The 15,961-nt window shown below is 33.8% G+C and overlaps 1 long non-coding RNA gene across 1 annotated transcript; it reads left to right on the top strand.

Moving 5' to 3' along the window:
• Window positions 1-9,105: 9,105 nt before the first annotated feature.
• Window positions 9,106-12,309, top strand: LOC134242781 (uncharacterized). Its single transcript, XR_009986922.1, has 2 exons — window positions 9,106-12,017; window positions 12,149-12,309. It is a non-coding gene; the product is annotated as an uncharacterized LOC134242781 (long non-coding RNA).
• The last annotated feature ends 3,652 nt before the right edge of the window (window positions 12,310-15,961 follow it).

Here is a 15,961-nt window from a genome sequence, read left to right as displayed (position 1 = left end):
TTGTCTGTCAAGAACGCGCATTTGTTGATAAGTAAATTTTTGAGTAACTTATCTTACAAAGGGATTGGTCGATATTTTTTTAAGTTGAAATGGAAACAAAAATGAAAGTAAAATAACGTTATTTAAACTCCCCTTATATAAGTAGTTATTTTTGTGGTGTTTTTGTAGAGTGACCATTTTTCCTACACCTAAACGTGTTCAACAGATATAAAACTGAAAGTATAAAAGTAAAACAAGTAATTCACAGAAAAATTTGCATAATCCCCATATATATTTTTATGTTCATTATACTGTATATATCTTCTCTTCACTGTTTTGTCAGTTATTGGAATAAAGTTCAAGTTCCCAAAATTTTTGACCGGATTAGACAACAATTGGAGCGGAGAAAAATCAGAAAATTGAACCGTTAATGAAAGCAATCGAGTGAAAAACATCTCATTAGCTATGCGTAATGGCTTCTCAATGACTGCATGGTTGTATAAATACATGCCCTGAGGCAATCACCTACAAACTCAACTGTCTATTTCTTGATAATAGCTAAAAATAATTTTAAAAAAGATAAACATATTTTTGTTAATTGTAATAGTCCGAAATATCTGACGCTTTCCAAGCCTTTTACAGATATTGATATTTTACGTGCCAGTGATTCTTTACTGGCACCAAACTTATCATATTCGCGAAATAAAAACTTGGAAAACGTGATAGGTGCTTGTGGACAGGACCCTTCACCCCCAGCCCCCAAGATGCACATACCCCTTCATAACCAATCTTCTAGTATATCTATGAAAAGCACTTTATAAATCACAAAAGATAAGGTGCTACGTGACGTGGAAACGAAAGCTTTCAGGCAGAAATACAATGTTACGTTGAATATTGATCCGTGGTTCATTTTTCAACGTTGAATATTGGACTGGGGTGTTTTTTTCTCCGTTGAAAATTGAGACCAAAAGTCGTTGAATCTCAAGCCCCCGCCTCCCTGGTTCCCGACCCTATGGATTAAATTATAGTTTATTCTCAAAAATAACAGGATACGAAGTTGAATTATAACTAAATTTATTCAATACTATGTTTGCCTTTAGGGCTCATGCTACAAACTAAGAATAAATATACAAAGTACTATAGATGGAAATGGAATACGTCAACAACAATATAAAAGCTTCGCATTACTCTGTGAAATGAAAAATAATGCAGGCTGAGGACAAGTAGGCTTGTCTATGTGTCGCCATGTTCATTAGCACCTGATGAGAAGTATGTAGCAGGTTGGTTACCTGAGTAAGATGCAGGCTGAGGGCAAAATGTTGCCTATATGAACATGAACACTAGCACCTGAGAAATCATAGTAATTCTAACATTAAAAGTATATGCTCGTTATGTAAATAAAACTAGTTCAATGAGTATTCCATTACCAATAAAGCATGGTTCAATTCAATAAATTGTCCATGCTTGGGAAAACATCAATGGTATAACCATTGTGTAAGCCAAAAATGCAGATGGATTGGAATCAGTCACAGATGACAAGACAGCTTTGTGAAAACCAAGTCATAAATATGTGTTTTATGCTGTTGAATTTATAGAACCGGTTTCATCATCAAAACTCAAAGAACTGACTCAGTTTTAAACAGACTAGGGTCTAAATTCAACACCTTTGGTCTCAGTATTCAACGTTGAAAAATGACCCCCTCGGGTCAATTTTCAACATGGGTCAAAATATCAACATTTCAACGGAAAGCTAGACATACAGACGGACAACTCGATCATTATACACCCTCCCAGGTATAAAAAAGACTCTCAAAGACTAGAAGACGTTAACTTCATATGCAGGTGATATACACTAGACAAAATTGCTAACGCACCCCTTGTTAATTCTTATTTATGAATTGAACGTTTGCCGGGTCGGTTATAGAATATATAATTTGCCATTATTTCCAAAACAGTGTGATTGACAAATGTCTTTGTATAATGACAAGAAGCCCATGGGTCTTAAAGGTCACCTGAGCATCGTGCAATGTTCAACTTTCCAATGATTGAATTTGGTTCTTGTTTTAAGCTAGATGCTATGGCATTAAAAATTTTGAAAAAGACACCATTGCTCATCATAATTATACACTTAGTAATTGCTTGTTTTGGTTACTTGATACCTTCGAGGGTTGTCCGGTAAAATCGTGGACAAAGCGTTTTTCTCGAATAATAATGGGCGCACTTTGCTGAAATTTTCAGAAAATGTTTATTTATCATATTTAAGTGCAACATAATTTTTTGGATAACATATAAAAAAAATTAAGAGTTAATTATGCTTGAATGTGCACAGGGTACGGTCCTACGGCGCACGGTCAAAAAATGAAGGTTTTATAATTATAGAATACTAGAGTATTGATTCGAAATAAAAGATTTAAATAGATAAGATTGTGTTAAGAATTATCCCTATTTGATTAATTCTGTCGTCTTTTTAAAAATTTCAAACTATTGGTTAATTTTTGACAGTTTCCTGAGCATTTTAAATGGGAAAATGGTAAACACAACAAACGAAAAATAGAAGTCTTATTTGATCGAGTCCCCAGGTAGTACAAAACTATGATGGCTGATATCCATGACACTCTACAGTTTAATTAAGTCAAGATTGCCAGCGTTTTGTACACTTTACGTTGTCTGCTTTCTTAAAGATTTACAACGTTCATACCAAAATTTCAAATCAGTTTTGGCACTCATACTGCTAGTAATGTGTGATCTGACTTCATTCAAACTATGGCCGATATCAGCCATGCCATTCTAGTACAGTTAAATTCAGTGTAGAGTGCCAGTGGTTTTTCAGCTCTGTCACGACACTCACATTGCTCGGGAAAAAATGTGAAGTGTATACATGTGTTATTAATAGACTTTTTACTTTTATCTGGAATTAAAAAGTCTTCCAAATTATAAAAGAAATCCCTGCATCTTGATAGTGTGGTAGGAACGCAAAGGGTGCCACAAAATAAAACATTTTGAGTTTTTGTTCTGGTTTTAAAAACTTAATATGCCCTTTCTAAAAGTTGAATGATGACGGGAATATTGTCCGTAACTTACTAATAAATCATCAGAAGATTGGGACTAATCCAACTTTATTTTTTTTCAAAGATGAAACGTAACGCTGTTTTAGACACTTTGACGTTATCATCCGTGCGCCGTAAGGCGATACAATACATAATATAAAATCTCATAATTTGTGTATTTATGCATATATCTTTTTTTAAATTTGCTATGTTTATTCAGAAAATATGTACTAAATAGTAGTGAAAATTTCAGAATGCAGTGAAGATTATTTTTCACGCTAGACAACTTGTCCACGATTTTACCGGACAACCCTCGTATAGGCAGGGTAGTGAGACAAAAATGCATTTCAATTAATAAGTAATATTCAGCAATAGTCAGTACTTAGTGTCCCTAGCTACTACATATGAACCCCTGACCGACACCCTTGCTTATCAAAAAGGTTTGATTAATACCTAGAAACAGATTTAATTTCAACATGTTCAAACAATTAATTTATTTTTATTTTATAAGTAGAGTCCCCCATTGTACCCCTGACCCCAGGGCCTTGAAATTTACAATTCTGGAAGAAGGGCCCTTGCTCATCATAGCTATATACGTAGTTTATCTGCATAATACCCAGGAGCAGAGAAGAAAATTTTCAAAGATATAATGTATTTTCACTATATAATAAAAAAAAACCGCCCTTATACCAGAATCCCTAATCCTGGGGCCATGAAATTTACATAATTTTGTACGAGACACTCTTGCTTATAATAACTATGTGCTTAATTTATTTAATACCCAGAATGAGAGAAGAAGATTTTCAAAGAAAAATTGAATTTTCACTATAGAATCAATACAGACCCGCCCTAACACCAGAACTCCTGTCCCTAGGGCCATAAAATTCATAAATTTGGAAAAGTCACTCTTGCTCATCATGTAACTTAGCTATGTATTTAGTTAGTTTTTTTAATATCCAGGAACAGTGAAGAAGATTTTCAAAAAAAAAAAATAATAATAATAATTTTCACTATACAATCTATATAGCCCCGCCCTAGCACTAGAATCCATGACCCTGGGGCCATGAATTTCACAATTTAGGTAGAGGACTCAATGCTTAATATAGGTATGCCAACAGCTTGACTGCTTGATGTCCATGTGTAAAGAAGACGATTTCTAAAGAATACATTAATTTTAGTGGTTTTGGTCCCACCAGTCTGGCCCAAGGGGGGGGGGGGGGCATAAAAATTCACAATTTTTGTTCCCCTTCGGCCATAAATGCTATATACCGAATTTGGTTAAAATTGCTTCAGTGGTTTCAGAGAAGAAGCTGAAAATGTTCAAATGTTTACACACGATACACGACGCACGACAACGGACGAAAATGGATGGTAATAGGTCACCTGAGTGACTCAGGTGGACTTAAATACCCTTGAATGACCTTCTTGTCCAAAAATCAATTTCCATCTGTGCACTGCGCACCGTTTTTGCCCAGATATGAAATGTTTGATCACTGAAAGTGGTCCGTGAGGTTGCTCCAGAAGTAGCCCCCAGTTAAAAGTCAAATAACAAATAGTCATTGACTATCATATTGTCTAGTAACCATCTGATCCCTTAGTGTCCATACCAATTTCACTCAACTTCCTGTTGGCCCAATTTTATGGATCCATTTCCAACTTATTGTATGCTGCTTACTTAAAACCTTGACTGTCTAAAATAAATATTTTTGTTTTCAATTTTTTTTTTTTAGATTTCTCTAAATGAACCTCCTGCAGACGCCATACTGTCTGCTTTAGCACGCTCTTTTAGCGTCAAACACCGCACACGGTAGAATTTTTCCTCTGAGTTTTTAATTAGTACACATGTAAAGAACACAAATATATAGAAAAAAAATAAAATTGTTTTCTTCTATATAATAGCCTCACTGGTGTTTCGATTTATTTTTTTTTTCAAACTAAAGTTTTGAAGTAAAATGTTAAATATAGTATGTAAATATATTATTTTTTCGTTCATCTTACCTTGGTTAGTCGTGCAAGTGTCGATAAGAATAGAACAATGAAGGATATGGAAATAACGAACAGTATTCAATCTCAACGTCCATTAAACAAATGTACAAAATAAGAGCAGAGCAAACACGGACCTCCGAAACATCAGAGGTGGGATCAGGTGCCATGGAGGAGTGAGCATCCCCTGCCGACCGGTCACACCCGCCGTGTGCTCGTTGTCATAATCAGGAAATAACGGAAAAAATCCGTGGTCAATTCAGTGTATAAATAATGGACTAACAATTGGTATGAAAAACGTCAGTCAGCATTTCATTCAAAGATAAATTGTATTTGCTGACAAGGTCATTGTATCGACCATAGAATTTACGAAATGATGACTTTAAACGAGACTGTTGATATTCTTGTTTCATCAACTTGCTTGTCAATAATTTACCTCGTTTAAGAAATTGTTCATACGTAGAGCATGCTCTTGCGTATCGAATCAACTGAGATATAAATACTCCGTATGCAGGTGATGAAGGTATATTGCTGCATAAGTAAGGGAAATTGACGATAGAAAAGTTAAAGTCATCACGTTTATCATATAGCTTGGTTGTTAGATTACCATTAGTGTCTTTTTCAAGTAAAATATCCAAGTATGAAGCAGAAGTGTCGGACTCTGTGGTATCTTTTATCTCAAGCTCACCAGGATATATCGTGTCGACGTACGAATGGAAATTATCATTATTAATTGACAATACGTCGTCGATATATCTAAATGTCGAGTTGAAGGCCACAGCAAGTGTTTTCTTCTTTTCACGCAAAAGATTTTGCATAAATTCTGCTTCATATGAATATAAAAATAAGTCTGCTAATAACGGAGCGCAATTTGTACCCATGGGAATTCCAATAGATTGTTGGAATACCTGGTCTCCAAAAACCACATAGATATTGTCAATCAGAAACTCAAGCATCTTCTTGATGTCAACTTCAGAGTACTTATGTGTGCAATCAGAATCTGTTTTAACAAAATAATTTTTCAAATGACCAATGACGAGGTAAGTAAACTTACGAGTTCCATTTTTGTTGAAGAAGCAGCTGTCAATTATATCAAAAAGCCTGGATTTTAATTTGTCGTGCGGAATTGTTGTGTATAAAGTTGAAAAGTCGTAAGTTTTTATGCTGTTGATTTTTGTAAAGTCTTGTGATTTCAAATTGTCCAAAAGTTCTTTAGAATTTTTAAGTATCCACATCTGATTTACACCACTTCTTGAATATATAGTTTTACAGTACTCTTGAAGTTTTTCCTTCACTACTGTCAATATTTTAGTGAGAAGTAACGAAAGAGGCTTGGTTGAACATTTACTGGAACCTGCAATGTATCTTTGTTTGTAAGGATTCTTATGAAGTTTCGGAATCCAATATATATAAGGTAGTTCAAATTCATTTTGGCTCTGTGGAATATTAAAAGTATTCAAAACTGACAGGTGATTTTGAAGAATTTCTTCCTTAGAGAGAGAAGTATATGTATAAGTAGGATTACCACTTGTAGAATTAAATCCAAGTTCTTCTAGAATGCAATTTATATAATGAGCCTTACAAACGAAGACAATGTTGTTACCTGCTTTGTCGGCAGGAACCAGTACGTACTGATCGTGTAATCTATCTAATTCTTTTTTCACTTCTGGTTTATTGAACACAGAAGGATAGATGGTTTTCATTTTGCCCGTTAATCTTTTAATACGTGACTTTAACATGGATCTGATACATTTAATCCATTCTGACAAGGTGTCAATGTCTTCTTTTTCATATCTAGCCCATCGTCTGGCGTAATTTTCAACAGAATCCATAATATTTATGAAATTCCGACGCCAGTTGAAGGATCGGGGTTCCCTATATTTAGGACCTTTTAAAATAAGTGATCTAAGGTCCTCATTACGAACTATTTTTACGTCACCTGTAATAACGTGTCCAGCAGGACTATAGTTATAGGGCGAAGAAGAACATGAACACGAAAGGGGATTATTTTTCAGATAGTCGATATCCAGGCCATGTAAAGTGTTTTTGTAATTGAAAAGTTTGGAAGCAATGGTCGATGTATATTTGTAGGAAATACAAGGCGTAGTCTTTAACTTGAAATATGGTGGAATACAAGACTGGACCCTTTTGTGATTAAGAATATTACTAATATTAACCGCGTCAATTCCTTTATTGGCATATTGAAGTTTAAGGAAAAGACGGATTGTTTTAGCTGCATTTTCTTCCGTGAAACGTGCGGGTTTAAAAAGCCTATGATGTGCAATATCCATAATCACAGAACCGAGCCTATATTCAGGTGTCGAGGAATCTAAATTTGGATGTTCCTTGGTCTTTTCAAGAAGACTATTTAAAAGTTTCAAAGGGACAGAGTAAAGTTTGGTTCGAATATGATGTAGACCTAACTGTTGATTTACATAAGGTAGTAATGAATCAAAAGAGACGTCGTGTATTGCAGGTTTATTGTACGAACGATGTCCATGACTACGCTTACGTCTCTGAGTATTGTTAAAAAGTCCCATCACAGTTACATTATTACACTGCGGGCTTGTAAGATTTCCAACACTATCGACATTGTCATTACATCCATAGGGAAAGGCTGTCCCTAGTTTCCTAATCCAAACTTCTTCACGTTTTCTACGGAAAGGTGTACTCAACGACGGACTATTTGTGTGGTGATAAATCTTTTCCAGAATTCTAACTTTCATTGATAAAATAGAATGATCAGGTGAATTAAAATGTTTATATAAAAGCTGCTGACCACAATGTAACGCTAATACATACATAACAACATGTCGAGAAAAAAAAAACGAAAGTAGACATAATTAACAGTTTAAAAAAATTGGATTTGATTTACTCTAAAATATCCTGATGCCTTGGTTTGTATAATGTGACCAAGTGAAATAATAATGACGCTGTAGGTTTCTATATTTATTCACATAACAGATAAGATATGTTTTATTACTAATTCAGTGCCCAAATGAGCATAATGAGAACTTAAGAAGGAATGGCCTTAAAAATTGTTGAAAGGAAAAAAAAAGTAAATTAGACATACATGAACCTACCATCGATAATCTTAGTCGTTTATGTAATATATCAGAAACAACACCAGAATATATTCTCTATAGTTTATCTAATAAGCACAAATATATACAGCCTGACTATACATTGTATATCAGTAAGCAAGTAAGTGTCTTTGTACCAAAATCATTTTATATTTTATAGTCTTTGGAGCCTGGGAATCAGGAAATGTAGGTGACTCAATTTCAGAATAAAGTCAGTAGGTTACTGAAATCTGTGAGAGTCAGAGAGCTAACTTTGCTTACGTGTCAAATCAATTATAAACAGATTGTGATACAAATCTAGTAAATTCCTAAACATTACAGTTTATTTACTAGGAAAACTTGTAATTTAAAGTTATAAATATATAAAAAAAAATACCTTGTGCGATGTGGAAGTGTCTAATCAGGGGGCGATAAATATATAATAAAATACCTTGTGCGATGTGGAAGTGTCTAACCAGGGGGCGTCCGGTCGGATCTGCACTTATTTTGAATTTAGACTTGCTTATAATATAACAAAAGAAACGATCTGATTTGATGGTTCATTATGAACAGCCAATGAAAATTCTTCACCAATAGCATAGGCGTCGGAACCGGGGGGGCTAGGGGGGCTTAGCCCCCCCACATTTTTTTCCAAATATATACGTAGTCTAGGCATTGAACATTGCTTAGTAGGTTTAGCCCCCCCACTTTCCACAGACACGTCGCAGTATAGGTTAGAAATGGGTAAAGTAATGAAAAAGTAGTGGAGTTTGGAAAAAAATTTCGGTACTGAAGTTTGAACCAACCTACCTACCCCCCCCCCCCCCCCCCCCCCCCCCCCCCACGAAATAGGATTTTCGTCTTTGGGAAAAGAAAATTTCCTCTTTTTTTTTTTTTTTTTTTGCTTGTCAAGTTTTTTGGAAGGTACATGTATAAGAAATTTTTTTTATACACTTAGCCCCCCCACTTTCAATTTGCTTCCGACGCCAATGAATAGTAATTCAAAGAAAATGCCCCACCTGCGCACACATCTTTCAATTATTTAAAAACGTAGTTTAAATGCAAATTTTCAATAAATATATTTAATATATGTAAATCCGCCCACAATAATTAACGTGTACATATATAAATGCCTTGTATATAGAGAGAGACTGGATCGCTGTTGCTTTTACTGTTAATAGGAAAGTTATAGCTCTTTAAAAAAAACAGCAAGTCCCTACAATTCTTTTTTATATCAATTAATCGAGTGGCTTAATTTTTTTTCTATACATCAAAGAATATAAAATTGCTAATAAAAGTAAACAGATAAATATTACAGCATTTTCTTGTATGCCAATATTTTGTCTGTCAAGAACGCACAATTGTTGATGAGTAAATTTTGAAAGTGAACATGCCAAAATAACCAAAAGGTGCACTGTGTTGCCTTTGGTATATCTGTGCGTGAGAATGCTTGCTCGGAACAAGATTCAATATATTTTTATCTTTCTATATACTTAGAGGCACGTAGGATCAGGGGATGGCGGAAGAGGGGCACCACCATCCCCTCCTCAACACCCCTCCCCCCCCCCCCACATAACAAATGTATGACTGACTGAATTGAATGACTGCCCCCCTTTTAATTTGAGTATAGTAAATTATACTAATGATGATAACGTATAAGAAAAAAATTGGCACTTGAAGTAGTTTGACCCCTCCCCCCAACACACGAAATTTCAAGTCTGGACAACTTCCTTCCCCCTTTTCTTTTTTGTTTGTCGAGTTTTTTTTCAGTTAGGTTGAATTTTAATTCTCTGGTTGGCCCCTTACTTTAAAAAATTGATGCTACGTCACTTACTTACAAGCCATTAGATTATCATTCTTATCAGGAGATGAAACTGTAAAAGAACCTTGACGGTCCAGTCTTTTCGCCTACACTCTAAAGATGTACATTTATCGGGTTTTGGTTTAGATGGAAAAAACTTGAATTATTGAGGATAATTTTTATAAATCTTTGATCCTCAACATGTGCCGATCCAGGAATTTTACCAGGAAGATGGAGGATGCTTTAAACTAACAAGAAAAAACATTCAAAAATTAATGTCAAGAAAAAGAAACGAAAGTAGACAACGCATAAGGCACGCCAAATTCACAAAAATGAGCAAAACCTAGTTTCACAATTGATAAACTTGGTTAATCGACTGTAAACTTTAGTTTACAAACCGTGAACTATAGTTAACGATTCGTTAAGTATAGTTTTCATCTGTTAAACTATATATAACGGTTGTTAACTATAGTTTACGAATGCTAATCTAAGTTTATCTGTCTGTAATAAAACGTTAACAACAGATTTTGTTGGTAAACATAGATTCACGTCTGTAAACTATAATTTACGATCGTTAACTATACAAAACATTTCACCATTGTCGAACACTTCCATTGTTAACTTATTGGACAGCCACAGGTAAGGTCTAGTTCTGCTTGGGTGACTACCTGGCGCTGTTCATCATGTTAGGCCAAAGAAAACCAGTTTTGGTTTTTCTTCTGTCTTTATTAATAGTAGGAATCATCGAGAGGTGTTTTATATCGATATATATGAACATTAACTTTGTTTAGTCTTATTTATCCGCATTGCGACATTTATACTACGCATGCGTAAAAGTCAGTTCTACTAAATTTTTTACAATTTATTCATTTTACAACGCAACGACCACGGATGAAGACTTACATTTTAATTTCGAAAAAAAAGACCTTCAGAATCGGGTGTTTTGACGATGCCATTTATCGATTACATCAAGATGCCTCAGTTCAGGTTTTTACTGTGAAATCCGGATATACGAGGGGCTATCAAAAAGTTCGTGGACTAGCGCCATTAAATTAAAACCGCTTTAGGTACATCAATGACTTTTATATTATTTAGTTATCATCATCTTTTCTATCTATAGAATAAACCACAAACTATAAATTTTATTTTTAAATAAATTAGTAAAGTTTTTGTAAGCAATGGTATGTCCAGGCGGCGCAATCTCGAAAACGACGTTTTTTCCGACTTAAGTGTAACTGAGATAAACTACTTTGATATGAACATTTGACATCCAAAAATCCCGTTAATTCAGGTATGTGTTGGGACACTATTTTTCCATAAATTATGGAATTTTTACCTCATTCTGGAAGTTCTATGAAACTTTATTGTAAATTTTACATGGAGTGTCCAAACAAATATTTCCTTGAAAATGACGACAAAAGGGGGGAGAGGCTTCCTGTACCAACATTCGATAAAGTTTTGCCCCTGGAAAAAAACTGGTATACATCTAGGAAATGTTTAAACTGGCTACGGAGAAATAATTTGTATCCAGATTACTTGTTTTTTAAATGCCAAAATAGATTCAGAGTGAAAACTCCAAAGGGGATGCAAAGTTAACGTCAATATGTAGTGAAGGTTTGAAAAATCTCTCACGTCAAATAATGACGTTGATTATGTGTTTTAGCTGTATTGAACTCCAAAAAACAAATATGCTGGAACAATCAAGCGAGGATCTTTCCCAATGTATAAATCCATTTGCAATAATATATGCATTGAATGCTGCTGTTCATGACATTGTAAAGTCATGAAAACAAGATGGGTTGAAGTCCTTACTCAACTCTAAGGAGTCTCGTCAAAATAAGTGTGCGAGGTAGAGGAAGCGGACTTTGAAAAATAGTAACAGTGTCGGACGTCATGAAAATAATCGGCGACGGCGCCGGGTGATCATATAATGTCGTTTTTATTTTATAATAATTTGGTAAATAATGAACGTATCAAGCTAAAATTTTCAACATTTCTTCATTTTTTGTTGTTTTATGTTCCTTATAAATTTTGTAAGCTCAGGCAATATAGTATTAATTTTACAGTCTCAGTCCACGAACTTTTTGATATCCCCTCGTATATTCTTATGTTTCGGAATTTGCAAGAAACAGTTCCCGTTAAAAGGTAATTTTTGTAAAGCAATAGGATTTGAAGGATTTTACTCAAACAACTGTTTATTAAAGCATTATCTATGAAATTGGGAGATTGTTCCTGATGTATTTTTTTTTTTAAATGCAATTCTCTTTTGTGAGCAGGTTTCGAACTCGGAAGGATTTTACTCCAGCCACTTCTTAAAACGACAGGCACTCGCTCAAAGTATGCAGGACTAGATGGACAAATGGTCATAAATCACCGGACGAAATTACAGATTCCGTTGGAATTTCGTGAGCTAAATTTTGTGCTAAATGCGGAAAAATGGATATTTCAATAAACAAAAAGCCCTAGGTTGTGTGTAAGAAAACACATGCTTCTCTATCATCTTTTGTGTCTTTTGGATTCTATATATGTTCCGTGGATCAATCATTGTGAAATGAACGGTGAATATAGGAAATTTATGATCGGAGCCACGGATGCGTTTACAATAATGAATCTGAGACATTCAATTCACCGGATTATTTGTGCCATTTTCAATAGGATTTTTTTGTGAAATATTAACATTGAACGCTACTAATTTCCTACATTGTTCATATTAAATTGTTTGATTTGTCATTGCCTTTACCCGGTGTTTACTTATTTGCCTCGCCCTTTGTTCTCATTTTAACGTTACCTGTACCTGTCCAATAAGTTGAATCTTATTGGACACCTACAGGTAACTTATTGGTCGGGGTGCAGGATAATAACAAATTTATTGAACCAGGTTTAACAAAAGATGACGTCACAAAAATGTTTTAAAAGTAAGTGTTATAAGCCTCAAACTTACCATTATGTCAGATATTAGACTCTCCTCGGCGCTAACGCGCCTCGGGTCGTCTAATATCTGACATAATGGACAGTTTTCGGCTTATAACCATTACTTATCGACTGTGAAACTATGATTAGCTCATTTTTGTGAATTTGGCGTGCTAAACAGAGTTTCACAATTGACAAGTAAAATTGATGCAAAGCATCAAATCGGCCGCAAACAAAATTTAGCATTTAAAAAAAGAACTTTAAAAAGCGTCCATTGCAAGGAAAGAGCCCCAAGGAAAGTACGTCAAGAATATCTAAATAATTTTTATTTCAGACTGTCTTCCAAGGAAAATTAATGATTTATATATAGAAAAAAACAAATAGACATTTTACCGCATTTGCTCATAAATAGATTAATCGATGTAAAAAAATTTCAGTGATATATAAAATGAGAATAATTCATTGTCATCAAAATGAAGAATTAGATGTAGAACTTTAAAGATATATATTTATTGAAGTTATCATAACACGTGTATCAATCGGACACGTGTTAATCTAGTGTATATGAAGAGTGTCGGTCTGATTGGTTAAAGTATTTATAGAATACCTGTTCTACAGGTATTCTGGTAAAGCACGCACGCTTTAGCGTGTGTAAGATTTAAATGCCATTCGAAGGCTCTTTCTCAGTGCAGTCAGACATTGCCCCGCCCACCCACCCTCACAAGTATCACGTTTGTTTTATTAATTATATGTTTCGTTTTGTAGATTGGATGAGTTGTCGAGGAGGAAAGTTGGAAATGTATATTTTGTGTATAATATTAAACTGCACTTACGAGAGCGCTTCTGTACCTACAGTACATATATACGTGTTGTTATTTATTTTATAAATTATTTATGTTCGTTTGAGTGGAAACGAATAAGAACATAAGAACCACGCACTGATACCCTTGTTCTTGGTCACGTGATAATGCATGTACATGTACCCATGATTTCTGCAGAATAGGCTATGCTGAAAGCCGCGGTGCAAAATGTAGAAAAAATTCTTTGTGTCATTTGCAGCTGCAGAGCATAATCAAAACAATTTTTTCTAGTTGAAAAACTTTTAAAAATTTTATTCACCACGCACTTTTACCACGTCATTATTATCCGGAAAATCTTGACGATTTCCTTTCATATCTTACGTACACTCCCAGACTGGGGAGTATCAATTGTAAACTCTTCCTATATAAATTATCAATTATCTGATGAGAAATTATACTGAAATTGAAACATAATAACAATAATTAATACAGAAAGTTTTTAAAAATTTTTACTCAATGATTTTTATTTGTTATCAATTAAGAATTATTTCACTGAACTAATGATAAAAATAACGTCTCATTTCCCCATGTGCTTTTACTTACACAACCACAAATAGATCGGCCGCTGCTGCGGCCGATAATAAAGTAGGTTTATCGACTGTAAACTTTAGTTTACAAAACGTGAACTATATATATGGCACGCCAAACTCACAAAAATGAGTTAAACATAGTTTCACGATCGATAAACTAGGTTTATCGTTTGTAAACTATAGTTTACGGACTGTGAACTATAGTTAACAACGTTAATCTATATTTTACATCTATAAACCATAGTTAACGCGATAATCTATGTTTCACAACCGTAAACTATACTTAACACCGATAACAATCATTTGAGATTGCAAAACATAGATTATCTGATAAACACAGTTTCAAGATTTGTAAACTATAGTTTACAAACCGTTAACTATAGTTAACGATCTGATAAATATAGTTTCACGATTTGTGAAACTATGATTAACAACTATTAACTACAGTTTACGATTGTAAACTATAGTTTACAAACGTGAATCTATGTTTATCAACAAAATCTATTGTTAACGAGGCTGGGGGTGGCAGCCATTTTTAGACTATTTCAATCTCCTTTAAAAGGAGAGCTCCATATAAAGATATACAAAAATGATCAAATTTTAAAACTAAAATCTTTGAATTTTTTCTTTGTCAAATGATAGTTGACAGCTAAAGATACCGTATCTAAAAAATAAGTTAAATCTGGTGGTTAATTTGGGATTAAATTGTTGACCCGCCAGCCTCCTTAACGCTTATTACAGGCAGATAAACTTAGATTAGCATTCGTAAACTATAGTTAACAACCGTAAAAAAAAGTTTAAAACTATAGTTAACGAATCATTAAGTGTAGTTCACGGTTTGTAAACTATAGTTTACAGTCGATAAACCTAGTTTATCAATTGTGAAACTAGGTTTAACTCATTTTTGTGAATTTGGCGTGCCATATATATAGTTTACAAATTGTTAAGTATAGTTTTCATCTGTAAAACTATATTTAACGGTTGTCATCTAAGGTTTACGAATGATAATCTAAGTTTATCTGTCTGTAATAAAACGTTAACAATAGATTTTGTTGATAAACATAGATTCACGTCTGTGAACTATAATTTACGATCGTTAACCAAAGTTAAGAGTTATAAACCATAGTTTACAATCGTGAAACTGTATTTATCAGATAATCTATGTTCTGCAATCGCAAATGATTGTTTTTGGTGTTAAGTATAGTTTTCAGTTGTGAAACATAGATTATCGCGTAAACAATCAATATAGATGAACGTTGTTAACTATAGTTAACAGTCCGTACACTATAGTTTACAACCGATAAACCTAGTTTATCGACTGTGAAACTATGTACGGCACGCCAAATTCACAAAAATGAGATAAACCTAGTTTCACATTTGATAAACTAGGTTTATCGAATGTAAACTATAGTTTACAAACCGTAAACTATAGTTAACGAATCGTTAAGTATAGTTTACGATTCGTTAAGTATAGTTTTCATCTGTAAAACTATATTTAACGGATGTTAACTATAGTTTACGATTGATAATCTAAGTTTATCTGTCTGTAATAAAATTAACAATAGATTTTGTTGATAAACATAGATTCACGTTTGTAAACTATAGTTTACAATCATAAACTATAGTTAAGAGTTGTTAATCATAGTTTCACAAATCGTGAAACTATATTTATCAGATCGTTAATTATAGTTATATTATCTGATAAATACAGTTTCACGATTTGTAAACTATAGTTTACAAATCGTGAAACTGTATTTATCAGATAATCTATGTTTTGCAATCGCAAATT

The sequence above is a fragment of the Saccostrea cucullata genome, unplaced genomic scaffold, assembly GCF_032062105.1.
Source record: "Saccostrea cucullata isolate Sc308-1 unplaced genomic scaffold, CSIRO_AGI_Scuc_v1 ctg14079, whole genome shotgun sequence".
Classification (NCBI taxonomy): Eukaryota; Metazoa; Mollusca; class Bivalvia; order Ostreida; family Ostreidae; genus Saccostrea; species Saccostrea cuccullata.
Note: the sequence above shows the minus strand (reverse complement) of the source record. Positions and strands in the feature narration are given on the sequence as shown.